Source organism: Rhinoderma darwinii, chromosome 3 (genome assembly GCF_050947455.1).
Source record: "Rhinoderma darwinii isolate aRhiDar2 chromosome 3, aRhiDar2.hap1, whole genome shotgun sequence".
Lineage (NCBI taxonomy): Eukaryota > Metazoa > Chordata > Amphibia > Anura > Rhinodermatidae > Rhinoderma > Rhinoderma darwinii.
Window position 1 is genome coordinate 248,207,196 of NC_134689.1, and position 27,781 is coordinate 248,234,976.

Here is a 27,781-nt window from a genome sequence, read left to right on the forward strand (position 1 = left end):
TGTAACAATGCTGGTTCTCAGATCTGGAATCCAATAGGAGTAGCAAACGATATAGTTTTCAATTATAGTCAGATGTAATGCACAGGGCCGCCATCAGGGGGGTATTAGGGGTAGTGGTGTGAGGGGCCCGGCCAAAACTAATTGAAAGGGGGGCCCGGCAACTGCCTCGACATTCTTTTGGTAGGAAAAAACGGGCCCCTGCAATGGGGCCCGTTTTTTTCACCAAAAGAATGTCGTGAGCTGCTGCTGCTGCTGCTGCGGGCCCCCTCCCCTCGTCATGGGGGGCCGTCAAACAGTCCGCCCGCGCGCGCACCCGATCGCGCGCACAATGAAACTGCCGCGCGTGCGCACTCGCGAGCGCGCATCCACGAACGCCCGCACTGGAGACCGCCCGCGCGCGCACCCGCGATCGACCGCGCGCGCACCCGCAAACGAAGCGCGCGCACCCGCGAACGAAGCGCGCGCAGCCGCGGACACACATGGACAAAACTTACCTGGAGCCTGGCTGGAGGTGAAGGACTGGACGTCTGGACCGAAGACCTCCCCTGGAAGACATCGCCGGAAGAGGACTGGAGTGGGAGCAGCTCTTCTGACACAGTGAGTAAATTATCTCAAAGTGCTGTTTATGTATGGCCCTGTTTACACAGTATTTTGCAGGCAAAAAAAAATCTGCCTCAAAATTCCTTAAAGAATTTTGAGGCAGATTTTGACCTGCCCACACTATCTTGCCGCGTTTTTTTGCTGCGTTTTTTGCTCGCGGCGATTGAGGACAGCAGACAAAAAACGCAGCGAAAAATGCATTTTCTGCCTCCCATTGATTTAGATGGGAGGTCAGAGGCGGAACCGCGGCAAGAAAGGACGTGCTGCTTTTTCTTTTTTCCGCGACTGGCTCCCATTGATTTCAGATTAAATCAATGGGAGGCGGTTTTGGAAGTTGTTTGGTGCTGATTCTGACGCAGTGTCCGAGTCAATATCAAGGCCCAAAAACTCTGTGAACTGGGCCTTATTGTTAGGGCTTATTCAGACGAACGTGTAATACGTCCGTGCAACGTGTGTGATTTTCACGCGCCTCGCACGGACCTATGTTACTCTATGGTGCCGTGCGGACTGTCAGTGATTTTCACGCAGCGTGTGTCCGCTGCGTAAAACTCACGACATGTCCTATATTGGTGCATTGTTCGCGCATCACGCACCCATTGAAGTCAATGGGTGTGTGAAAATCACGCCCAGCACTTCCGCAGCTGTATAAACTATGAATGAAATTAGAAAAGCACCGCGTGCTACAAAAATACAAACAGAGTGTCATAATGATGGCGGCTGCGCGAAAATCATGCAGCCGCGCATCATACGCTGCTGACACACGGAGCTGTTATGGACCTTTTGCATGCGCAAAACGCCACGTTTTTTGCGTGTGCAAAAAGCACACGCTTGTGTAAATCCGGCCTTAGGGTAGGAACACACTAGGCATGAACACTGCGGATTTTATGCAACACATTTTATTGTGGATAATCCGCAGCGTATCACAGTCGCAGCAGAGTGGATGAGATATGAACAAATCTCATTCACACGCTGCAAAAATAATGGACCTGCCGTGTGGCTTTGGCTTTTTAAGTCGCAGCATGTCAATGTATTCTGTGGAATCGCTGCTCCTCTGTTGCGGAAATGCTGCGGTTCTGCCGCAAAAATCACACAAGAGAAGAAAAAAAAGGTACTTTTTTAAATTGATAAAGTTTAGACTTGCCCCGGCCGTAGTCCTGGTGACGCGATCCTCTATTCTTAGCGCAGCCCCGCCTCCTGTCATGACGTTTCATCCCATGTGACTGCTGCAGGTCACATGGTCTACAGCGTCATCCCAGGAGGCGGGGCTACGTTCAGAAGAGAGAGATGCGTCACCAGGACTACGGCCGGGGCAAGTCTAAACTTTTTTTTCCCTGCAGGATTCCCGCAGCGGACACGCCTCACCAAACCTGCGCCACTATTTGGTGCGGTTTTGCTGGCGGAATTCCCTGCGGCTCCCGGGATAAGCTGTGTAGTTTTACTCAGCATATCCGCCTAGTGTGTCCCTTATGATGTCGCTCCTGGAGCTGCTGCCGGTCTCTAAATAGGCAGTTGGTCCAGTAGAATTTGGAATTATTTTTTTTTGTGAACCAGCTTAAAAAAATACAAAACTTTTGTGTTAGGGCCTGTTCACATCACCGTTCGCTTCCGCTCCGGGGTTCCTTCTGAGGTTTCTGTCGGGTGAACCCCGCAACGGAAAGTGAAAGTGATAGCACAGCTTCCGTTTCCATCACCATTAGCGCAGTCGACTGCGCTATTAATTCCATCCAAAAACCAGCCGGAATGGTGACGAACCACCGCTCCGGGGTTCCGTCTGAGGTTTCTGTCGGGTGAACCCCGCAACGGAAAGTGAAAGTGACAGCACAGCTTCCGTTTCAGTCACCATTGATCTCAATGGTGACGGAAACATCGCTAATGGTTTCCGTTCGTCACCATTCCGGCTGGTTTTCGGACGGAATTAATAGCGCAGTCGACTGCGCTAATGGTGATGCAAACGGAAGCTGTGCTATCACTTTTACTTTACGTTGCGGGGTTCACCCGACAGAAACCTCAGAAGGAACCCCGGAGCGGAAGCGAACAGTGATGTGAACAGGCCCTAACACCAAAGTTTTGTATTTTTTTTAAGCTGGTTCACAAAAAAAAATAATTCCAAATTCTACTGGACCAACTGCCTATTTAGAGACCGGCAGCAGCTCCAGGAGCGACATCATAAGGGACACACTAGGCGGATATGCTGAGTAAAACTACACAGCTTATCCCGGGAGCCGCAGGGAATTCCGCCAGCAAAACCGCACCAAATAGTGGCGCAGGTTTCGTGAGGCGTGTCCGCTGCGGGAATCCTGCAGGGAAAAAAAAGTTTAGACTTACCCCGGCCGTAGTTTAAGTGACGCATCTCTCTCTTCTGAACGTAGCCCCGCCTCCTGGGATGACGCTGTAGACCATGTGACCGCTGCAGCAGTCACATGGGATGAAACGTCATGACAGGAGGCGGGGCTACGCTAAGAATAGAGGATCGCGTCACCAGGACTACGGCCGGGGCAAGTCTAAACTTTATCAATTTAAAAAAGTGGCTTTTTTTTTTTTTCTCATTTGTGATTTTTGCGGCAGAACCGCAGCATTTCTGCAACAGAGGAGCGGCGATTCCACAGAATACATTGACATGCGACTTAAAAAGCCAAAAAGCCACACTGCAGGTCCATTATTTTTGCAGCGTGTGGATGAGATTTGTTCTAATCTCACCCCCTCGGCTGCGACTGTGATACGCTGCGGATTTTCCACAATAAAATGTGTTGCATAAAATCCGCAGTGTTCATGCCTAGTGTGTTCCTACCCTAAGGCCGGATTTACACAAGCGTGTGCTTTTTGCGCGCGCAAAAACGTGGCGTTTTGCGCTTGCAAAAGGTCCATAACAGCTCCGTGTGTCAGCAGCGTATGATGCGCGGCTGCGTGATTTTCGCGCAGCCGCCATCATTATGACACTCTGTTTGTATGTTTGTTGCACGTGGTGCTTTTCTGTTTTCATTCATAGTTTATACGGCTGCGGAAGTGCTGGGCGTGATTTTCACGCACCCATTGACTTCAATGGGTGCGTGATGCGCGAACAATGCACAAATATCGGACATGTCGTGAGTTTTACGCAGCGGACTCGCGCTGCGTGAAAATCACTGACAGTCTGCACGGCACCATAGAGTAACATAGGTCTGTGCAAGGCGCGTGAAAATCACACACGTTTCACGGACGTATTACACGTTCGTCTGAATAAGCCCTAACAATAAGGCCCAGTTCAACGTTTTTGGGCCTTGATATTGACTCGGACACTGCGTCAGAATCAGCACCAAAAAACTTCCAAAACCGCCTCCCATTGATTTAATCTGAAATCAATGGGAGCCAGTCGCGGAAAAAAGAAAAAGCAGCACATCCTTTCTTGCCGCGGTTCTGCCTCTGACCTCCCATCTAAATCAATGGGAGGCAGAAAATGCATTTTTCGCTGCGTTTTCTGTCTGCTGTTCTCAATCGCCGCAGGCAAAAAACGCGGCAAGATAGTGTGGGCAGGTCAAAATCTGCCTCAAAATTCGGTGCGCGCTTCCAGGCGGTCGCCGGTGCGCATGCGCGGGAGTTTGCGTGGTGCGCGTGATCGGTCGCACGGGCGGCGGTGTTTGACGGCCCCCATGCTACCCAGGGCCGCCATCAGGGGGGGTATTAGGGGTACTGATGTGAGAAGCCCGGCCAAACCTAATTGAAAGGGGGGCCCGCAGCTCATGACATTCTTTTGGTGAAAAAAACGGGGCCTGTTTTTTTTCTACCAAAGGCAAGTCGCGGCAGTTTGCCGGGCCCCCCTTTCAATTAGGTTTGGCCGGGCCTCTCACATCAGTACCCCTAATACCCCCCCTGATGGCGGCCCTGGGTACCATGATATAGTACTGGACGGAGTACCGTTAACAGGCGGTGCCACGGTAGGGGGGCCCAGAAAATTTAGCTGTAGGGGGCCCTGAAATTCCTGATGGCGGCCCTGGTAATGCAGTGTTCGGTATTCAAGTGGAGAGATTAGCTGTGGTCAGATGTAATGTAGCATTTGGTATACAAGTAGAGAGCTTAGCCATGGTCAGACGTAATGCAGCATTCAGTATACAAGTAGAGAAGTAGAGAGATTAGCCGTGGTCAGATGTAATGCAGGGTTCGGTATTCAAGTGGAGAGATTAGCCATGGTCAGACATAATGCAGCGTTCAGTATACAAGTAGACAGCTTAGCCGTGATCAGATGTAATGCAGGGTTTTTGGTATTCCCGTGGAGAGACTAGCCGTGGTCAGATGTAATGCAGCGTTCAGTATACAAGTAGAGGGATTAGCCGTGGTCAGTTGTAATGCAGGGTTGGGTACACAAATAGAGATTAGTCGTGATCAGACAAAATGCAGGGTCCGGTACACAAGGAGAATTATAGTAAATAAGCATAGGAAAGCTGGATCACTGACAAACCAGAATAATCAGGCACAGGAAGTACTAGGCTATGGGTTAATATAGGGCAGCAATTCCTGTAATTGGCCACAAGTCATGTGCAATCCATAAACAGTGCAGAAAACACATGGTAATAGCTGGCAAAATTGTGCGAACATTGGCCACTGACAGTGAGCGGTGAGGGGGAGTTTGGTTGCATGCACACGCCACTATTCAGGACTCTTTGGAGTCGAGAGATTGCCTGTAAAACGCCTCCATTACGCCTGAAAATAGGTAGTGTGCACATACCCTAAGCGTTTAAGTTTGACTGGGGAGTCCAGGGTTAAAGTCCAGGAAAGTTCAATTCGTGACATTGACTTTCATTACAGAATAATTGACACATCAAAACTAAACTAGAGAGGTTTCTATTTCCTAATGCTCTTCATAGTATGAATTGTAAGGCTTACTTATCATCTATATGTTTCCGGCTTAATGACCATGAATTTCTACCAAAGTGTTTACTCACAAATGGTGTAAGAATTCTCATGATTCATGTGAAGAAAGCAGCAAAAATAATACGACATTTCTCATTATACTGTAAAAAAAAATAAAAAATCCCAATTTAAGTGTTTCCCTTTTTTAATAATGGCCACATAAATGCTTTAGAATTATTGGCTGCTGTTCAGGGAAGGGCATTGGGGAACGATTGTAAGCCTCAACGTCTCACAAAGATCTGCTTGTTCAACGCTCTAAATCTCATCCTAATTCCACTGTGTCTCTTTTATCCTTCCACACAATGACTTATAGAGAGGCACTGATTTCCACAACTTGGAAAATATCCCTGATTGGCCAATGTGTAGAGAAAGGTTGGATTTGCATGTAAAAGAGCTTAATTCTCATTGAAATTCCTCACATGTCCAAAACAGGGAGAAAGCAAGAACTTTGAAGGAATTAGAACATACGCTAGACAAGTTCAACCAACTTCCCATGGGAGAAACTCACTTGGTGTCTAATCCAGTGTCTTGTACTTTATGGAATAAAAAAGAAAATCAATATCAATGTGTTGACATTATTCCTGCTGAAGATCACCTTGCAAGTTTAAAAGTTCCTTTATCCTACAGGTAAATATAGCATTTTGTGTAAGAGATTTCGACATTGCAGATGTTATGTATAGAGTATTATTGGGATGATGTGGAATAAGAACTATGCCATGCACATGTAAAGGTCTTGAAAGTGGAAATTCCACATAACCTGACATTTAAATGAGGGCTATGTTAAGCCATTTAATGCCCGTTGACTTGTAATTTCAGACCCACAGGGCAACATGCATTGGAATATAAAGGAATGTAAAAAAAAAAAAAAAGGGATTTACCGTATTTCATTTTAGGTTCATATATACAGAATATATACTGAATATATTCTCAGTATTGTAAAATCTTAGGAACTGGAATGTAGTACGTTATTTCATGGTTAGTAACAGTCTATGGGTAGTTGTCATTTTGTATTGCCGGTATATGGTACAGCACTGGGGTGTACATGATGTTGACATTTTGCTAGGACTCTTGATAATTCTGAATTACTCTTCTCCTTTCTTTGGGCCTCTCGGTCATCAGCACAGAAATGCAGCACAGTGATTTTAATTGCCAAAACACACAGTTATATGGTAAATGACCTGAATATTTTATCAGTCGGCAAAGTGGTATGATCCTTAGTGAATGATTTCTAATATCAGTAGATTCAGCACTTGCTGTAGAAGAAAATTGGTATAATTTGGAAAAATTTACCGTAGGAAAATAACGTAAGAATTATGCTGAGTATTAGATTTCATCAATAATATAATGTTAAAAAGTGCCAGGCAAGAAAAGTGACAAGTCACTGTACTGAAAGTTTAATTTCAATCCTATGTATTTACTGTCCATCTGCTATAGAAGCACCCCTTTAACGTTAGTTAAAATTGATGGCTATCTATTGTGATATTTATTTTCCATAAAGGGGTTTTTCAGTCCCTAAAAATTGATGGCCTATCCTCAGGATAGGCCATCCATAGATGATGGGTCGCGGTCCAACTCCCGGGATCCCCGGCGATCAGCTGTTTTGAAGGGGTGCAGCGCTCGTACGAGCACTGCTTCGCCTTCTTTTGTACTTGCTCACTGTGAATCGTCGAGAAAGATGTAGCAGTGATTCTCAGGAGCTGCAGCCGCCTTCTGCCATTGAAGTGAATGGGAGAAAAGGCTGCAATACCTGTGAATCACCGCTAAACGTATGTCAACAACTCACAGTAAGCAATTAGAAATGAAGGGGAAGCAGTGCTCGTACGAGCGCTGCACCCTCTTCAAAACACCTGATCAGCGGGGGGTCCCATGAGTCAGACCCCGACCGATCAGCTATTGATGGCGTATCCTGAGGACAGGCCATCAATTTTTAGGGACTGGAAAATCCCTTTAAATCAGCCTTTTTAAAAAATATCTGAATTAAATTTAGGAAAGATAAAGGAAACAGTTCATCTAGACAACTAGATTTTTTTTTACATTTGGACCATTGATCTGAAGGAGTCAGCCCTTCAAACTGCATGCCATGTAATAGGATAGCAATGTAGAACCTGTCATATATAATAGGTGTATAATGTAATGGGAGAGTAATGTAGCACCTGCCATATATAGTATGTGAATAATGTAATGGGACAGTAATGTAGTACTTGCCATATATAGTATGTGTATAATGTAATGGGACAGTAATGTAGTACTTGCCATATATAGTATGTGTATAATATAATGGGACAGTAATGTAGCACATTCCATATATAGTATGTGTATAATGTAATGGGATTATAATGTAGCACTTCCAATATATAGTTTGTGTATAATGTAATGGGATAGTAATGTAGCACCTGCCATATATAGTATGTGTATAATGTAATGGGATTATAATGTAGTACCTGCCATATATAGTATGTGTAGAATGTAATGGGATTATAATGTAGCACCTGCCATATATAGTATGTGTAGAATGTAATGGGATTATAATGTAGCACCTGCCATATATAGTATGTGTAGAATGTAATCGGATTATAATATAGCACCTGCCATGTATAGTATGTGTATAATGTAATAGGATAGTAATGTGGCACCTGTCATATATAGTATATGTATAATGTAATGGGACAGTAATGTGGCACCTGCCATATATAGTATGTGTATAATGTAATGGGATTATAATGTAGCACTTCCCATATATAGTTTGTGTATAATGTAATGGGACAGTAATGTAACACCTGCCATATATAGTATGTGTATAATGTAGTAGGATAGTAATGTCGCACCTGCCATATACTGTATAGTATGTGTATAATTGAATGGAATAGTAATGTAGCACCTGTCATATAGAACATGTATATAATGTAATGGGATAGTAATGTAGCACCTGCCATATATAGTATGTGTATAATGTAATGGGATAGTAATGTAGCACCTGCCATACAGCAGCGTATGTGCACAATATAATGGGTTGGTGATGAGTGCTGTAACAACCAATTTTACAATCTCCCTAACAATATGAATTTCTAGAGTTAATATATATATACAGTGAAGGAAATAAGTATTTGATCCCTTGCTGATTTTGTAAGTTTGACCACTGTCAAAGTCATGAACAGTCTAGAATTTTTAGGCTTGGTTAATTTTACCAGTGAGAGATAGATTATATAAAAAAAAAAAAAAACAGAAAATCACATAGTCAAAATTATATATATTTATTTGCATTGTGCACAGAGAAATAAGTATTTGATCCCCTACCAACCATTAAGAGTTCAGCCTCCTCCAGACCAGTTACACGCTCCAAATCAACTTGGTGCCTGCATTAAAGACAGCTGTCTTACATGGTCACCTGTATAAAAGACTCCTGTCCACAGACTCAATTAATCAGTCTGACTCTAACCTCTACAACATGGGCAAGACCAAAGAGCTTTCTAAGGATGTCAGGGACAAGATCATAGACCTGCACAAGGCTGGAATGGGCTACAAAACCATAAGTAAGACGCTGGGTGAGAAGGAGACAACTGTTGGTGCAATAGTAAGAAAATGGAAGACATACAAAATGACTGTCAATCGACATCGATCTGGGGCTCCATGCAAAATCTCACCTCGTGGGGTATCCTTGATCCTGAGGAAGGTGAGAGCTCAGCCGAAAACTACACGGGGGGAACTTGTTAATGATCTCAAGGCAGGTGGGACCACAGTCACCAAGAAAACCATTGGTAACACATTACGCCGTAATGGATTAAAATCCTGCAGTGCCCGCAAGGTCCCCCTGCTCAAGAAGGCACATGTACAGGCCCGTCTGAAGTTTGCAAATGAACATCTGGATGATTCTGAGAGTGATTGGGAGAAGGTGCTGTGGTCAGATGAGACTAAAATTGAGCTCTTTGGCATTAACTCAACTCGCCGTTTTTGGAGGAAGAGAAATGCTGCCTATGACCCAAAGAACACCGTCCCCACTGTCAAGCATGGAGGTGGAAACATTATGTTTTGGGGGTGTTTCTCTGCTAAGGGCACAGGACTACTTCACCGCATCAATGGGAGAATGGATAGAGCCATGTACCGTCAAATCCTGAGTGACAACCTCCTTCCCTCCACCAGGACATTAAAAATGGCTCGTGGCTGGGTCTTCCAGCACGACAATGACCCGAAACATATAGCCAAGGCAACAAAGGAGTGGCTCAAAAAGAAGCACATTAAAGGGAATGTGTTGCCAGAAAAACATGTTTGTTTTTTTTTAATTAAACATTTAGTGTGTAGGTGATTAAACATTGTTCAAATTTTTTATATTTTTTTCACGAGTCAGGAAATATTATAAATTAGATTCTAATTTATAATATTTCCCATTGCTGGTCACTAGATGGAGCTATTCCCCAAAATTGCAGCATTGCAAAATTGGGTAAAAAGCCCTCGCTCTAGTGAGCTCTCAGCATCCCCCCCCCTCCTTTATCCTGGCTAGTGCCGGGATAAACGAGGGGTTTGAACGGTCTAACCTCCTACACTGTGTGTCGCCATTTTTTGAGCTAACACACAGTGTAGTAGGTTTACATACAGTAGTAAACGTACACAAACACGAACATACATAGAAATCTCTTACCTGCTCCTGCCGCCGCGGCTCCCTCCGGCCCGTCCGCTCCGTCTGCTGCCGCTGGTCCAAGTGCACAAGTCCGGAAGCCGCGACCGGAAGTAGTAATCTTACTGTCCGGCCGCGACTTCCGGTCCACAGGAAAATGGCGCCGGACGGCGCGCATTTCAAATTGGACTGTGTGGGAGCGGCACATGCGCAGTTCCCACACAGACGGCGTACACAGAAGTGGATGGGACGGGACCCGTTCGCAGTCCCTATGGGACTGTGGCTGCCGTATTCCATGTCTGTATGTGTCGTTAATCGACACATACAGAAATGGAACAAAAAATGGCAGCCCCCATAGGGAAGAAAAAGTGTAAAAATAAGAAAAAGTAAAACACAAACACACAAATAAATATAAACGTTTTTAATAAAGCACTAACATCTTTAACATATTTAAAAAAAAATTGTGATGACACTGTTCCTTTAAGGTCATGGAGTGGCCTAGCCAATCTCCAGACCTTAATCCCATCGAAAACTTATGGAGAGAGCTGAAGATCCGAGTTGCCAAGCGACAGCCTCGAAATCTTAATGATTTACAGATAATCTGCAAAGAGGAGTGGGCCAAAATTCCATCTAACATGTGTGCAAACCTCATCATCAACTACAAAAAACGTCTGACTGCTGGGCTTGCCAACAAGGGTTTTGCCACCAAGTATTAAGTCTTGTTTGGCAAAGGGATCAAATACTTATTTCTCTGTGCACAATGCAAATAAATATATATAATTTTGACTATGTGATTTTCTGTGTTTTTTTTAATATAATCTATCTCTCACTGGTAAAATTAACTTAGCCTAAAAATTCTAGACTGTTCATGTCTTTGACAGTGGGCAAACTTACAAAATCAGCAAGGGATCAAATACGTATTTCCTTCACTGTATATATATATATATATATATATATATATATATATAAAAAGCAAAGCAGAAGCAGCACCGTTTTCTTCAGTGTCTGGTGCACAGGTTCTTGTTCAAAATAGAAAGGGTTGGGCCCTTGGTAGTTGGCAGGTCTAATATACAAAATTGAAAACAAATGCCAAAGGCAGAGAGAACCCTATTTCCCAACTACCGTTAAATTTAGTTACTAATCTTTATTAATCTTTATTATGCTATTGCAGCAAACAGACATACAGACAAAAACAACACATAGGGTTAAAATTTTCAATGCATGGATAGGGATAATAGCCCTGCGTGGCTATGCTAGTATGCACGTGTGCCTGCCGTCTGTATCGTTCGTGGTGGTAGCAGTGTACCGTCTGAATGAACAGTAGCTATATCAGTGAACACATATGTCTGTCGTCTGTATTTGCACACAGACAAGTTCAGCGGTCACCGAGAGCAACAACGGATTGCTAGGCAGTTAGATTTTTAAATTATTAAATGGTATTGCCCTAATTCCAGCATGTGTTAAAATAGAACAGAGAGCCCCCCCGACATGTTTCGCTACCTATGTAGCGTCCTCAGGGGTTCATGGGGCTACGTAGCCCCATGAACCCCTGAGGACGCTACATAGGTAGCGAAACATGTCGTGGGGGCTCTCTGTTCTATTTTAACACATGCTGGAATTAGGGCAATACCATTTAATAATTTAAAAATCTAACTGCCTAGCAATCCGTTGTTGCTCTCGGTGACCGCTGAACTTGTCTGTGTGCAAATACAGACGACAGACATATGTGTTCACTGATATAGCTACTGTTCATTCAGACGGTACACTGCTACCACCACGAACGATACAGACGGCAGGCACACGTGCATACTAGCATAGCCACGCAGGGCTATTATCCCTATCCATGCATTGAAAATTTTAACCCTATGTGTTGTTTTTGTCTGTATGTCTGTTTGCTGCAATAGCATAATAAAGATTAATAAAGATTAGTAACTAAATTTAACGGTAGTTGGGAAATAGGGTTCTCTCTGCCTTTGGCATTTGTTTTCAGGTTCTTGTTCAGACACACGACCAGTGTCCCAAATAGCCAGCAAAAAATCCAAAACACAAGACAGCACTCGAAGTTCAGTGAAAAATAGGATCACTTTAATCACCCCTTGCAACGTTTCAGCCCTACTCAATGGGGCCTTTCTCAAGCAATGCAATATATATACATACACATACATACACACTAGTCCTTCTCAATGAATTAGAATAACATCAAAAAGTGAAACTCATATCATCAGTGGCGTAACTACCGCTGCATGAGGGGGTCCGCGCCGCCCGCCGGCACAGGCCCCCCTCCCATGGCCGGAGGCTCCGCTAGCAGCCGCTATGGCTGCTACAGCGCGACGCCACTGAAGGGGTTGTTGCTACAAAAGACATGCATCCCCTATCCACAGGATAGGGGATACATGTGGGATCGCTGGGACGCCCAGCAAAATGGAGAACGGCGGACCGAAAGTCCCCCGATTTTCTCCATGACAAACCTCGGACTTCAGGGGGCTTTCAGCAGCTCTATAGAAATTAATTGTGCACCGGTCGCGCTTGTGCGCATGCGTGACCAGCGCTCCTTTCATTTTTATGACCCCGGAAGTCCGAGGTTTCTCATGGAGAACTTCGGGGGACTTTCGGTCCCCCCGTTCTTCTTAACGCTGCCAGCGATCACACATGTATACATCTCTTTTGTAGGACAAACTATAGTCAGTTTTAGTTTTTTTTAGGGGGGGGGTTGGGGACTGTGTGGTGTTAACTACAGGGGGGTTTAGGACTGTATGGTGTTATCTACAGGGGGGCTGTATGGCGTTATCTACAGGGGGGCTGTATGGCGTTATCTACAGGGGGCTGTATGGCGTTATCTACAGGGGGCTGTATGGCGTTATCTACAGGGGGCTGTATGGCGTTATCTACAGGGGGCTGTATGGCGTTATCTACAGGGGGGACTGTAAGGCGTTATCTACAGGGAGGGACTGTAAGCCGTTATCTACAGGGAGGGACTGTAAGGCGTTATCTACAGGGAGGGACTGTAAGGCGTTATCTAAAGGGAGGGACTGTAAGGCGTTATCTAAAGGGAGGGACTGTAAGGCGTTATCTACAGGGGGCACTGTAAGGCGTTATCTACAGGGGGCACTGTAAGGCGTTATCTACAGGGGGCACTGTAAGGCGTTATCTACAGGGGGCACTGTAAGGCGTTATCTACAGGGGGCACTGTAAGGCGTTATCTACAGGGGGCACTGTAAGGCGTTATCTACAGGGGGCACTGTAAGGCGTTATCTACAGGGGGCACTGTAAGGCGTTATCTACAGGGGGCACTGTAAGGTGTTATCTACAGGGGGGTACTGTAAGGCTTTATCTACAGGGGGGCACTGTAAGGCGTTATCTACAGGGGGGCACTGTAAGGCGTTATCTACAGGGGGGCACTGTAAGGCGTTATCTACAGGGGGGCACTGTAAGGCGTTATCTACAGGGGGGCACTGTAAGGCGTTATCTACATGGGGCTGTGTATGGCGCTATCTACAGGGGGGCTGTATGGTGCTATCTATAAGGGGCGGTATGTGGCATAATCTATAGGGAGGCACTATCTACAAGGCGGGTTGTGTGATACCCAGGGGAGGGGGCCCCAGTCAAAAGTTTGCTATGGAGCCCAGTCTTTCCTAGTTATGCCCCTGCATATTATATAGATTCATTACACACAGAGTGATCTTTTTCCAGAATTTTTTCATTTAATTTTGATGATTATGGCTAACAGTTAATGAAAACCCAAAATTTTGTGTCTCAGAAAATTTGAATATTGGGTAAAAGTAGAAGATTGTAGACTCATGGTGTCACACTCTAATCAGCTAAGGCTTCGTTTACATCTGTGTCAGGACTCCGTTCCGACCCTGACTGACACAAACTAAAACCAAAGTTTTCCGTTTCCATCATCATTCGGCTATGGTATTCATCCTGTCAAAACGACGGAACCCTTGCACAACGGAGACAAACTGAAACCATTGGCACCGGATCCGTCACCATTGAAATCAATGGTGATGGAAACGGAAACCTTCGGTTTCAGTTTGTGTCAGTCAGGGCTCCGTTCCGACGGAACGTCGGAACAGAGCCCAGACGCAGATGTGAACATAGCCTTATCAACACAAAACACATGAAAAGGTTTCCTAACTCTTTAACCCCTTAAGGAAACGGCCAATTTTGGCCTTGAGGACAGAACAATTTTTTTATATCTCCCACTTTGCATCCCGACGCTCATAACTGTTTTATTTTTTGTACAAAGTAGTATGACGTTGTATGAGACTTGGTTTTTGCGGAACGAGTTGTACTTTATGTAGGTACCATCTTTTGGTGCCAATACATTATTGTTTCATTTATATAAAAAACATTTTTTTCCGAAAGTGCAGAAAAAAAAAAGCAGTTTTGCTGCAGTTTTATTATTTATGTTTTTTACACCATATTCCGATCATCATAAATAATGTTATAGATTTGTTGTTTAGGTTGCTACGGTCGTGGCGATAACAAATATGTCTATATTATTTCATGTTTTGGAACTTATATTTGAAAAAGTTTATTTATTGTGAAAAATATGTATTTTTTTACTATTTTTTTTTATTTAACATAAATTATTATTTTTATAATTAATTTAAAGAGGCTCTGTCACCAGATTCTCAAATCCCTATCTCCTATTGCATGGGATCGGCGCTGCAATGTAGATAACAGTAACGTTTTTGGTTTTTTTTAAACTTTCATTTTTGGCCAAGTTATGAGCTATTTTATATATATGCAAATGAGGTTTGAAATCGACAACTGGGCGTTTTTTTTTCATTATGTCCAACTGGGCGTGTATTGTGTTTTTAACTGGGCGTGTTTACGTGTATGAAGCTGACCAATCAGTGACCAGTCAGCATCATACACTCATCTCCATTGATTTACACAGCAGCGATGTGCAGCCACATAAACAGAGATTAACGTTAATCAAGTGTCCTGATAATGAATACACACGACCTCCAGCCTGGACGTCATGTGTATTCAGAATCCTGACACTTCTGAATCTTTTCTGTGAGACTCCGGCAAGGGAAGCGAAATCTCGCGAGATTACGGAGGTAAACGAGATTTCGTTTCACTTGCTAGAAATCTCAAAGAAAAGAGTCAGAAGTGTCAGAATTCTGAATACACATGACGTCCAGGCTGGATGATCATGTATATTCATTATCAGGACACTTGATTAACGTTAATCTCTGTTTATGTGGCTGCACATCGCTGCTGTGTAAATCAATGGAGATGAGTGTATGATGCTGACTGGTCACTCATTGGTCAGCGACATACACGTAAACACGCCCAGTTAAAAACACAATACACACCCAGTTGGACATAACGAAAAAAAAACGCCCAGTTGTCCATTTCAAACCTCATTTGCATATATATAAAATAGCTCATAACTTGGCCAAAAATGAAAGTTTTTAAAAAAACAAAACTTTACTGTTATCTACATTGCAGCGCCGATCCCATGCAATAGGAGATAGGGATTTGAGAATCTGGTGACAGAGCCTCTAACTTTTTCTTTTTATCCCATAAAGAGATTTTTAATTTTGATTTTGATTTTTAAACTGTAATGTACTGGCATATACCTATATTCCAGTACATTAGCCTGTGTACTGATTGTCCTTCAATGGACCCTAGGCTGTCTGGCCATCAAATTTATGGGCTTTGATCGCATCACAGGAATTTTCTGTGACGCGATCAAAGGGCAGCCCCCCCTCCTCTTATTTACTATAAATGCCGCGATCAGCTTTGATCGCGGCATTTGAGAGGTTAACGGTGGAGAGAAGAGTTTCTCTTCTCTACACCGTTAGAGCGGGGCAGCGCCTGTGTATTACAGCCATTGCCCCGCTCCTGATCGCTCACGGACACAGCTGTAACACAGGACGAGAATGCTCGTCCTAATGCGCAAAGTACCTGCCGCGCATGACAAGTATTCTCATCCTGTGTCGGCAACCAGTTAAATGGTCCAACAGACTGGTTCAGTAGGCAACACAATCATGGGGAAGACTGCTGACTTGACAGTTGCCCAGAAGACAGTCATTGACACCCTCCATAAGGAGGGTAAGCCACAAAATGACATTGCTAAAGAAGCTGGCTGTTCACAGAGTGTTGTATAAAAGCATATTAATGGAAAGTTGAGAGGAAGGAAAAAGTGAGGTAGAAAAAGATGCACAAGCAACAGGGATAACAGCAGCCTTGAAAGGATTGTTAAGAAAAGGCCATTCAAGAATCTAGGGGAAACACAAGGAGTGGACTGCGGCTGGAGTGAGTGCTTCAAGAGCCACCACGCACAGACATATCCAGGACATGGGCTACAACTGTCGCATTCCTCGAGACAACATCAGAAGCGTCTTACCTGGGCTAAGGTGAAAAAGGACTGGTCTGTTGTTCAGTGTTCCAAAGTTCTGTTTTCAGATGAAAGTAAATTTTGCATTTCATTTGGAAATCTCGGTCCCGGAGTCTGGAGGAAGAGTTGAGAGGCAACAATCCAAGTTGCTTGCGGTCCAGTATGAAGTTTCCACAGTCAGTGATGGTTTGGGGAAGCCATGTCGTCTGCTAGTGTTGGTCCACTGTGTTATATCAAGTCCAGAGTCAGCGCAGCCGTCTACCAGGGAATTTTAGAGCACTCAATGCTTCCTAATGCTGACAAGCTTTATGGATATGCCAATTTAATTTTGCCCTGATTTAATTTCACCTGCCCACTCTGCCAAAAGTACCAATACCTGGTTTAATAACCACAGTATCACTGGGCTTGATTGGCCAGCAAACTCGCCTGACCTAAACCCCATAGAGAATCTTTGGAGTATTGTCAAGAGGAAGATAAGACACCAGACCCAACAATACAGACGAGCTGAAGGCCGCTATCAAAGCAACCTGGGCTTCCATAACACCTCAGCAGTGCCACAGGCTGATCGCCCTGATGCCACGCCGCATTGATGCAGTAATTCATGCAAAAGGAGCCCCGACCAAGTATTGAGGGCATATACTGTACATACTTTTCAGTAGGCCTACATTTCGGTATTAAACATATTTTTGAAATTTAGCATATTTAAAGGGGTTTTCCCATCAGGGCCATTTATGACATATTCACAGGATATGTCATAAATGTCAGATAGATGCAGGTCCCACCTCTCTGGAATGGGGCCCCCTAAACCCCATTCAGCCGCTCTGTGTTGTGGCTGAATTAGGTGAATTCCGACCATGAAAAAGCTTATATGGTCGTGAGTTACGAAAACACTGAGCTACGCTGTTTCCGTAAGTCCCATAGAAATGAATGGTAGTTACGAAAACAGCGTAGCTCGCATGCTATGCTGCTTCCATAACTGCTTTTTGATGATATTCTAATTCATTGAGAAGGACTAGTGTGTGTATATATATATATATATATATATATATATATATATATATATATACATACACTCTAGAAATTCATATTGTTATATATTTTTTTAATGTCAGACCTGGATTTTCTTCAAAATAGTATTTGAGATTTACTTAGGGGACAGTCTTGATGGCAGCCTTACAAGAGGAGTTTGTAAAATTGGTTGTTACAGCACTCATTGTGGATAATCTTTTTGTTGCCAGGCACTCATGGAACGTATGCAAGGAAGTAAATCAGGATGAGCTGAAGAGCATAATCTTTCTTCTTTATATTTATAGCTGTGACAATTTCCTCTACTGAATCATTTTGAGAACATTTAATTGTATCAACTAATGAACAAAGTCAATAGCTCTACACTTACACATATTCTACGTATGTCGGATACACACAAGGCATTTATGTAACATTTGTCAATTGTGATATATAAAGTATTGCACCAGCCAGATGTTACATGTTATTTCAGATTTATGAATTACCATTCACACTCTCTTATACTGCACTGTGTGTATGATTCTGGTGATTATGTGGTGGTTTTCCCCATTGACTTTAATGGCTAGAAACAGAAACACAAAACCCAACCACATACTGTATGTGTCTTTTGTGTGTGGGACCACTTGCGCTTTATCAATTATAACCAGTTATAGAAACCTTTTTTAATGCTCCGCTTCTTTAAAAAAAAACAAATAACTAGTACACCAATAACCACATGTACTTTATAGGGGTATTCACATCCTAAATGGGTTGTCAAGAATTGAAGTAAATAGGGCTGACAGCAATATCACACACAACCTATGGACTGGTGTGGCACTGTTCTGGAAGAAATCAGTTTTCTTAATCCTGGATAACCCCTTTTTAAAGTAACGGCATATCATTAGGATATACCATCACTTCATAACCACTGTAGGTCCGACCTCTGGGATCCTTGCAGATCCCTAGAACAGAGGGGCAGAAGTCTCTTTAGAAGTTTATCTTCACAGTGCTTTTCACATAGTATAGGGAATGGGATCTGTAGGGCAGCTTTATCTAAGTGACTGCGGCTGTACAGAAGGTAGACAGGAATAGCGTTATGCAGGGAAACACTGTGAAGGAACCGCAGCACCTAAATTGCACTATACGTAGTCCTTTCATTGTGATGATTCTGGGGGTTCCACTACTCATCTCCTTTGCATTGCCCTTCTAATACTTTCAAAACATATTTTTCTGAGGCTCTGGGTCTGATTGTAGACATTTCAGATGTAATTCCAGTTTAGAGTAGATAGTAATCTATGGTACAGGAATCTAACAGCATGGCAAAATATGACTACTAACTACAAAGTGTTCTTATGTGCAGTTATTGGGGCATATTTATGAAGACTACAATACCACTGTGCAAAATGTCAGTCTGAAGAATAAGGGTATGTTCACATGCAAAAAGGGAAAGCAGCCTCCAAAAATGTCTCAAGAAGTGACATGCACTTCTTTTAACTTCTTTTCAAATGGCCGCATAAAAAACACCCTGTTGGAATGAAATGCAGTTTTTCCCATTGAAATCAATGGGCAGATGTTTGGAGGCGTTCAGCTTTCGTTTTTTTCAGCCGAAAAACGTCTGAAAAGAAGCCGTGTGAACATACCATTAGTCTACCATGCACTGTATTCCTCGACTTCGCTGTCTATTGGAGAGCACAGCGCACACTACTGAATAATGCCAGGTTTGTCAGTTCTACAGGGAAAAGTGGCGGTACAACTTAGAAAATCAATCACATTCCATGTAACTTGGAGCCTGGCTGTGCACCTTTTTTGACATAGTTATTGCAGTGTTCAGGGTGGAGGAAGAGTTAATTTCAAGGTTTTTGGTAAGACAAACAAGATACTGCCCACATTTAGCCTTGTACGTCTTACTGGAAACAGAGTGACCCTTAGAAGAATGCTATGCACATTAAAAAAAGAACAGTGCAGTGAAAACATAGTTATGTAGCGTGTGGAGGAAACAATTCTTATGTGGTCTTGTAACATACATTCTAGTAACACGAATCTCATTACTATATTAACCAATTATTATCTGTAGTCGCCAAAACAATATTCATCTCCTATCAACATATTTAATTAATTTCCCCCAATTGGCTGTATGTTAACTGTGATGCTCTCCATCCAATATAGCGTAGTAATAATATTTTCGAACGGCAGGGGGTATAGTGAACCCACCGTGTCATACAGGATTTCTGGTGGCTAGACCTTTTCACCTCAAACCCTTGTATAGGGTCTTGGTCTTCAGGGTCGAGGAATCCACTGATCGCTGAACCCCCAAAATAGTCTCTCGATACAACAGCCGATAAATAACCAATGGAATAAAAGCGACAAATGGCGCACTTGCTATTTAGGTTGTGAGGGTTTAGCATCAGGAGAGGTTGGTACAGCGGTTTCTTAGTAGCCAGAGACAGGGACACCGTGCATTAAAGTTCATAACAGGGCTTTGCCTGTGTTTTATTCTTGTCAAAGAAACAGCCTCTTGTACCACAAGGCAAAATACAAAATAAATACTGCTCGGCTGAGCACTAACTAAACAAGATATTATCTAACTATACCAAGTGCCTTCCTACCAGGCACTGGACACAAAGTAACACAGGTCTTTACTCACATAGAATACAGGCTACTCCAGACTTAGTAGTCTCCGGTCTGAGTGAGGGGTGAGACTGACACACACTGTGTCTGCACCTTTTTATACACAGGCTGCAGGTGCAGCTAATTGAGCAGCAGCCTTGTCCTACAAACAGAGATGGACTAGGGATTGGGGAACCCGCCCTGCTCTATCCCAATCCAACTCCAGGCCCTTTTTCCGGCTTTTCCTTAAGCCGAGATTGGAAAGCTAGAGCTTTCTATTGCAAAAAATACTCATTCCCTGGAGCCTAGGATACATATGACAGGATTCTAGGGGAAATGTACCTTCCCTCAATGACTTTACCTGTCACTGTCTCACAAGGTGTACAGTCTCGAGTGCGGATCCGTAGCGGTAGTTTTAGGCAGTGGTACTGAAGAATAGTAGGGGTCATGTTCCATGGTCGGTAGGTAGGAGGCAAACAAGGATAATCAATAACAGTCCAATAGATCAAAAACCAGCAGGCACACAACTAGGCTCTAAGAGGGAGCAACCTTATTGCCCTGGCAAAAAAAAACTGCGAGTGAGAGCTTTATATAGGAAAGCAACAGGTGCTGAAGATGACCAATTAGTGCATGCTGCTACTCCAGAGCCAAGGACAGCAGGTGTAGAGAGTTAAGTAACTAGTAGTGTGAGCTGTTCTCAGACTGCAGCCTAAAGTAAATGGAACGGTACCGTGAAGAGGTGAGTGTGATTGTAGGAGAGAGAGGTGTGGTGGTGGCCACTACATTAACTATCTGAGTGCCCATTAAAACTCAACTAATGGAAAAAGTGACATGGGACATTCTCTTTGCAGTTACTTCACCAGATATCCAACTGTACATGCTGGACAGGGGTTATACTGTATCTAAGCAGAATTGATGCTGACTATTTAATCTTTTTATTCCATCTTATATTCAATTATGACATTATAAGGATTTTTTTATTATTAAAATTACATCACATCACCGTTCATTTCCGTTCAGGCGATCCTTCAGAGGTTTCCGTCGTGGAACCCTTCAACGGAAAGTCAAACGGAACACAGCTTCCGTTTGCATCACCATTGATATCAATGGTGACGGAAACACTGCTAATGGTTTCTGTTCATCAACATTCCAGCAGGTTTCTGTTTATGTGACGGAATCAATCAACAATCAGTCGACTGCGCTATTAATTCCGTCGGAAAAACGGAAACCTGCCGGAACGGTGACAAACGGAAACCATTAGCAGTGTTTCCGTCACCATTGATATCAATGGTGATACAAACGGATGCTGCGGTTTCCGTTTGACTTTCCGTTGCGAGGTTCCACGACGGAAACCTCTGACGGAACCCATGAACGGAAAGCGAACAGTGATGTGAACAGGCCCTTACTTGTACAGTTATCTTTTTTTCCATTGTCAAATTTTGCTATTGACTTGTATATATCACTGCTGGTCAGTTTTTGATGTAATAAATTTCTGTAACTAGTGGTCTGGTGTCTGTCTTCTAGCTTAACAGAGCTTACATAAAAGCTCATGGTTAAGAGAAAAACGTGGAATATGTATTCCCCTCCATTATAATTATATTTTGTAAGTATATTCACATTTGTGTTTATGATAATAGGAAAGAAAAATATAGATCCGGAGTATATATAAAATATAACTTTTACTTTGTTTCTTTTTAAAAAAAAAAACATATTTGTAAAAACATACCATGTTTACAGAGAAGTTTCATATGCCAATACTGCTTGCGATTTTTCATATATGCATGATGTGCATTTTCATCATAATTTTTTGAGACAGCAAATAGTCCACTTTTGTAGGGTATGTGCACACACACTAATTACGTCCGTAATTGACGGACGTATTTCGGCCGCAAGTACCGGACCGAACACAGTGCAGGGAGCCGGGCTCCTAGCATCATAGTGATGTACGATGTTAGGAGTCCCTGCCTCGCTGCAGGACAACTGGCCCGTAGTGTAATCATGATTACAGTACGGGACAGTAGTTCCACGCAGAGGCAGGGACTCCTAGCGTCGTACATCACTATGATGCTAGGAGCCCGGCCCCCTGCAGTGTGTTCGGTCCGGGTCTTCCGGCCGAAATACGTTCCGTACATTACGGACGTAACATGGTCGTGTGAACCCAGCCTAAGGATTATAAATCTGTACTATTTTCTTATTTCTCTTTTCTAGAGGTTCCCCCACATTTATTTGTTTTCATTATCTTGCATGGATTACATATAGAGGTAATAGGAAAATTTAGGGGCAATTGCCCTCCTACCCCTTTTTTTTGTTGTTAGTAGTCCTCCATCGATTGTGTCCTTATGTCAAAGACGTGGGTAACCTCTTTGAGATAGCAAGTGATAAATGAATGTTCTCCCAACGCGTTCCCTCCTGACCAAATGATTCCTCAGGGGAGATAGGTGTCACGATGCGGGGTGTGGAACCACTGGGCCGTACCGCGTAGCGGGATGGCAGCTGGCCAAACAGGTAAGTATAGAGTTCAATTAGTTCAGCAAGGGTACCTGAGGCAATCGTAGGCAGTCGTCAGGTGAGGCGTAGTAGATCAAGTGTAGACTGTAGCACAGCAAGGCAATAGCACAGCACAGCAATAGCACTAGGTAGCACGGAAACAGGGTACGGGATACAGGATACAGGAGCAAGGTACACTGGGAAACTGGGAGACCATAAGCACGACAAACAATGGGTAATGAACAACGCTCTGGCAAAGAGCAAGGAGGCAGAGCCCTTTTTATAGCCCAGGGCATCCTGGGCTAGATTGCAGAGTTCCTGCAAAAATGCGCGCACTGGCCCTCTAAGGCCGTGCACACGCGGACGAGTGCGCCCGCTGGAGACACTCTGAATCCGGAAGTGAGTGCAGGCGCCTGACAGGAGGACGACGCTGCAACGAGGTAAGCTGTCCATGGCCACGCCCGTCGAGGTTAACGACCGAACGACAGACCGTGGCCATAGACGTTACAGTATCCCCCCTCTTACGCCCGCTTTTCTTGGGACCAGAGCGGGAGAGAAATTTCCTCACGAGGACAGGAGCATCGATGTTCTCCTCTGGCTCCCAAGACCTCTCTTCTGGACCGAACACCTCCAATCCCCTAAATAAAATGTCCTTCCTCCCACCTTCTTGGTAGCCAGAATCTCCTTTACTTCGAAAGTCCCCGATGAGCCGCCAGGGGTCACTGTGGAGCTAGGAGTCCTGGAGTAGCAGTTCAGAACCACGGGTTTCAGCAGGGAGACGTGAAAGGAGTTAGGAATCCTGAGGGTAGGGGGGAACCACAGCTTGTAGGATACCGGGTTGATCTGTAGCAGAATTTCGAAGGGACAAAGGAACCTAGGAGCAAATTTGCACGACGGCACCTTCAGCCGGATATTCCTAGAAGACAGCCAGACTTTAGTCCCTGGAAGGAACTGCGGAGGCGCCCATCTTCTTGTATCTGCCTTTCTCTTCATGTGGTCCACCGCCAACAAGATAGAAGATCGGGTCTGTTGCCATATCTGTAGAAAGTCCCTGAAGGTTGAATCGGCTGCAGGCACCTGGGACATCATAGAAATAGGAAGAGGTATACGAGGATGTTGGCCGTAGACGATGAAGAATGGACTGGAAGTGGTCGACTCACTGGTGTGGTTGTTATAAGAGAACTCTGCCCACGGGAGCAACTGCACCCAATCATCATGGCGCCTGGAAACAAAGTGACGCAGATAGTTCTCCATAATCTGGTTAACTCTCTCGACTTGCCCATTGGACTGGGGATGATAGGCCGAAGAGAAGTCCAATTTTACACCGAGGAGGCCGCACAGTGCTCTCCAAAACTTCGAGGTGAACTGGACACCTCATTCCGAGACAATATGCAGGGGCAAGCTGTGCAGATCGAAGATGTGCTGTATGAAGAGTTCAGCCAATCGCGTAGCAGACGGCAGGGCGGTCAAGGGAATGAAGTGAGCCATTTTGGAAAATCGATCCACCACCACACAGATCACACTGCAACTTGCAGAAGAAGGAAGATCTGTGGCAAAGTCCATAGCGACATGTTGCAATGGGGCAACGGGCTCAGGCAGTGGTTGGAGCAGGCCAGCAGGTCTGGAGTGAGCAACTTTATTTGCTGCACATACTGTGCAAGAGGAGACAAAGTCCATAACATCTTTGGGTAGCGTGGGCCACCAGAACTGACGGGTGATTAGATCTTGGGTCTTACGAGCACCCGCGTGACCTGCCAGCTTAGAACTGTGACCCATGTGAAGAATTCTTCCTCGGTCAGCCAGACGTACAAAAGTCCTACCCGGAGGAATGTCCCTAACTTGTAGGGGATTCACAGAGAAGATGCAGGATGGGTCAATAATATTCTGTGGAGATTCCATGGCGTCTTCGGTTTCAAAAGATCTAGACAAGGCATCGGCCCTCACATTCTTGTCGGCGGGTCGGTAGTGGAGTACGAACCGGAACTGAGCAAAGAACAACGACCACCTGGCTTGACGAGGATTCAACCGCTGGGCCGTCTGTAAGTAGGTCAAATTCTTAAGAACCGTGAAGATCAGGATAGGATAAACCGCGCCCTCCAGTACATGTCTCCACTCCTGCAGAGCCAGCTTGATGGCCAGTAACTCCCGGTCCCCAATCGAGTAGTTGCGCTCTGCGGAAGAAAACAGCTTGGAATAGTAGCCACATACCCCAGCCTTGCCTTTCGATCTTTTCTGGAACAACAGTGCACCAGCACCCACCGAGGAAGCGTCCACCTCTAACGAAAACTGAAGGGATACATCCGGATGGTGCAGAATGGAGGCAGACGTGAAGGCTTTCTTTAATGATTCAAATGCGGCTTCAGTCTCCGGAGTCCACATCTTGGCATTCATACCCTTCTTAGTGAGGGTGGAGATAGGAGCTGTCAAAGATGAGAAGTTGGGGATGAACAGTCGGTAGAAGTTGGCGAATCCTAGGAAGCGTTGTATGGCCCTTAAGCTTGGGGGCGTGGCCACCCCAGGACAGCCTTTACCTTCTTGGGGGTCCATCTTGAGGCCCTGATCGGAGATAATATAGCCCAGGAAGGATATAACTTCTTCTCAAAAACACACTTCTCCAACTTGGCGTAAAGGCGATTCTCTCTTAGACGGAGCAACACCTGGCGGACATGACTTTGATGAGTTACTGGATCTGGGGAAAAAATCAAAATGTCATTGAGATACACCACAACACAAGCATAAAGGAAATCACAAAAAATTTAATTGACAAATTCTTGAAATACTGCGGGGGCGTTACACAGGCCGAAGGGCATAACTAAGTGTTCGTAGTGCCCATCACGAGTATTAAAGGCAGTCTTCCATTCGTCACCTCGACGAATCCGAATCATATTATAGGCCCCCTGCAGGTCCAGTTTAGACATTTTTTTCGCCCCCCGTATGCGATCAAACAGTTCAGAAATCAAAGGCAGAGGGTACCTGTTCTTCACCGTGATCTGGTTTAGGCCTCGGTAGTAAATGCAAGGTCGTAACGATCCATCTTTCTTTTTAACAAAGAAGAACCCCGATTCGGCCGGGGATGAGGATTTACTAATGAAACCCCTCTCCAGGTTCTCCTTAATGTAGGCCGACATGGACTGGGTCTCTGGCAGGGAGAGAGGGTACACTCTACCACGAGGAGGAGACGATTCAGGGCCAAGGTCAATCGGACAGTCATATGCCCGGTGTGGCGGCAAGGTCTCTGCCTCCTTTTTATCGAAGACATCGCAGAACATGGAGAAACAGGAAGGCAACCCTGTGAAAGACTGAAGCGGAGCAGGTTGTGGCGACTGGATATGACCCAGACAGCTGTCAAGACACTTCGGGCCCCACTGGAGGACATCTCCAGAGTTCCAATCCAGGATGGGGGCGTGCAGACGGAGCCAAGGCAAACCCAGCAGCACGGGGTTGATGGCCTTGGACAGGACGAACAGGGAGATGAGTTCAGCATGATGGGCTCCCACTTGGAGTCTCAATGGCTTGGTTACAGACACAACTGGGTCACAGCCTGAACCTTGGCGGGGTACATGAGGAATTCATGAGGAGTGAGGATTTGACCCAAAAATGGAATCTCCTGTACCCCAAACACACATTTTTCGGTTTTGGCAAACAGTTTATTTTCCCGGAGGACCCCCGGACGAAGGCTCCTCCGCCGAAACGCGCGTCGGGTGTGACGCCAGACAGCTGGATAGCACACCATGGGTAAGGTCTTAAACATTTATTTACATGCCCTCTTCCACACTGAGGTGTGGACTGGTTAGGCATTCCTTCACTCCTTATGTTTACAACTATGCACTATGTTTAAAGACCCTATATATTTATTCAGATTGGACTATCTAGTCCCCTCTGGTGCTATCCTATAGAGTATTTTACTCTTATATTAACACATTGTTGTTTATATTTTCTGTCTGGCTTCCAACTGTTGCCACACTGTGGTAGTCATCCTTGATTTTAACATGTGATTTGTTTTTCATGTTTTATGTTCTGTATCAATAAAAGTTATTTTTTATTAAACAAAGCTGTGTATTGACTCCATTCTTTTAGGTTGTTGTTCTAGTTTATTTTCCCGAAGGACCTGGAGCACCTTCCTGACATGCTCAATGTGGGAGGACCAGTCCTTGGAAAACACAAGTATGTCATCAAGGTACACTACCAGAAAAATCCCCAGGTAATTTCTCAAAATCTCATTTATGAAATTCTGGAAGACCGCAGGGGCATTACACAACCCAAAGGGCATGATGAGGTATTCGAAATGGCCTTCGGGCGTGTTAAACGCAGTCTTCCACTCATCCCCCTCTTTGATGCGAATAAGGTTATACGCCCCCCGTAGATCCAATTTAGAAAACCATTGGGCCCCCTGAACCTGATTAAAGAGATCAGGAATCAAAGGAAGGGGATACTGGTTCCTTACCGTGACCTTATTCAGGCTACGGTAGTCAATGCATGGCCTAAGACCACCATCCTTCTTCCCCACGAAGAAGAAGCCAGCACCTACCGGAGAAGAAGAGGGACGAATGTAACCCTTGGCCAGGGATTCCTGGATATACACTCTCATAGCTTCACGTTCGGGACAAGAAAGATTAAATATCCTACCCTTAGGAAGTTTAGCTCCTGGTACCAATTCGATAGCGCAATCGTATTCTCTATGAGGAGGTAACACTTCGGAAGCCTCCCTAGAGAAAACATCAGCGAAGTCCTGAACAAACTTGGGTAGCGTATTCGCCTCCTTAGGGGGAGAAATAGAATTAACAGAAAAACATGACGTACAACATTCATTACCCCATTTGGTTAGCTCCCCAGTATTCCAGTCAAACGTAGGATTATGCAACTGCAACCAGGGAAGACCTAGAACCAAATCGTACGATAATCCCTGCATCAACAGTACAGAGCATTGCTCCAAATGCATCGAGCCAACAAGGAGTTCAAAAACAGGGGTATGCTGTGTAAAATAACCATTAGCAAGAGGAGTGGAGTCAATACCCACAACCGGGACAGGTTTAGGCAAATCAATCAGAGGCATAGCAAGGGACATAGCAAATTCCACAGACATGATATTAGTAGAGGACCCTGAATCCACGAAGGCACTGCCGGTAGCAGACCTACCACCAAAAGAGACCTGAAAGGGAAGCAAGATTTTATTACGTTTTATATTTACGGGAAATACCTGTGCGCCCAAGTGACCTCCCCGATGATCACTT

The 27,781-nt window shown here is 44.6% G+C and overlaps 1 protein-coding gene across 1 annotated transcript in view; it reads left to right on the forward strand.

The window, feature by feature from the left end:
- The first annotated feature begins 413 nt into the window (after positions 1 to 413).
- Positions 414 to 27,781, forward strand: part of ACSBG1 (acyl-CoA synthetase bubblegum family member 1) — a 102,212-nt gene continuing 74,844 nt past the window's right edge. The window contains exons 1-2 of the mRNA XM_075857655.1: positions 414 to 597; positions 5,917 to 6,111. The gene's annotated coding sequence lies outside the window, so the exon portion shown is untranslated. The remainder of the gene's footprint in view (positions 598 to 5,916; positions 6,112 to 27,781) is intronic.